This window comes from Rhinopithecus bieti, unplaced genomic scaffold (genome assembly GCF_001698545.2).
Source record: "Rhinopithecus bieti isolate Rb0 unplaced genomic scaffold, ASM169854v2 scaffold_30905, whole genome shotgun sequence".
In the NCBI taxonomy this organism is placed as follows: domain Eukaryota; kingdom Metazoa; phylum Chordata; class Mammalia; order Primates; family Cercopithecidae; genus Rhinopithecus; species Rhinopithecus bieti.
This window is the reverse complement of record NW_016813198.1, coordinates 109,693-111,033: the sequence shown is the minus strand read 5'-3', so window position 1 is coordinate 111,033 and position 1,341 is coordinate 109,693.

Genomic DNA, 1,341 nt, shown 5'->3' with positions numbered 1-1,341 from the left:
TTTGAGATGAAGTCTCGCTCTGTTGCCCAGGTTGGAGTACAGTGGTGTGATCTCGGCTTTCTGCAACCTCCATCTCCCAGGTTCAAGCAATTATCCTGCCCCAGCCTCCCGAGTAGCTGGAATTACAGGCGCCCGCCACCACGCCTGGCTAATTTTGTATTTTAGTAGAGATGGGGTTTCACCATGTTGGCCAGGCTGGCCTCGAACTCCTGACCTCAGGTTATCTGCCTGCCTCAGCCTCCCAAAGTGCTAGGATTACAGGTGTGAGCCACCACGCCAGGCCAAGATATTTTCTTCCAACACTTCTCTGTGAGTGTGTGTGTATATACATACGTACGTGCACACATATGGTTCTTGGCTTACTGTGGTTCAACTTGCATTGTTGACTTTAGGATGGATTTATCACTGTGTAACCCCAATGTATGTTGAGGAGCATCTGTATACATATATATACTGCATATACAAAATATACAGTACATTCTGTTTTGTAATTCATTTTTGTACATCGTATTTTGGGAGCATCTCTTCCCATTATTAAATAGGCTTCTCTAAGATGGCTGGGCCAGGACAAGGATGTTTGAACAGTAGTAGACAAAGGGTAGTTATGAAGCGGTATATTTTTGTAGTTAAGAGCATGGACTCGGCAGCTAGACTGCTAGAGTTCAAATCTTTGCCCTGCAGTTTACTGTGACCTTAGGCAGGATACTTAACTTTACATGCCATAGTTTGCTCATCTCTCAAATGGAGAAAATAATAGTGCCTACCTTGTGGCATTGTTGTGAGGATTAAGCTAGTTAATATGGGAAAGTTCTTACAGTAGTGCCTGGATGTACTATTTACTGTTTGTTAGCTGCTACTACTACTATTTATATAAGAGATTGATCCAAGAAAAGGCATCCAGAATGGGCATCAGAGAGAGAAGACAGAGTAGGAAATTGTACTGGCCATATGATATAGAATTCTCTGGTTGAGGAGATGAGGTCTGAGAAATCATTTACAATTTAATAAAGTTATTGGCCTAACAATTTGCTTAATATTCAATAGCCCAGGTACAGAGCCTCAAGTATAGGTTGTTAATTGAATAGTCCTTGGGGTAGAAAAATTGGGGCCTGCTATTTCAAGAGTATTTGTAGACTGTGGTTTGAATCAAATCCTGTTGGAACTGGGTTTATTAATAAAAAGATTTTGTAGAGCCAAAGTATATCTTCCATTAGCAAATGCAAAAAATACCCCAATACTACATCAAAATTAGTTGTACAAGAGAGAAGGGAAATGTAATACTGTCTTGCTTCTAATGATAAAAATAGTGGTATTTTCTTTTTTTTTTTTTTTTTGAGACGG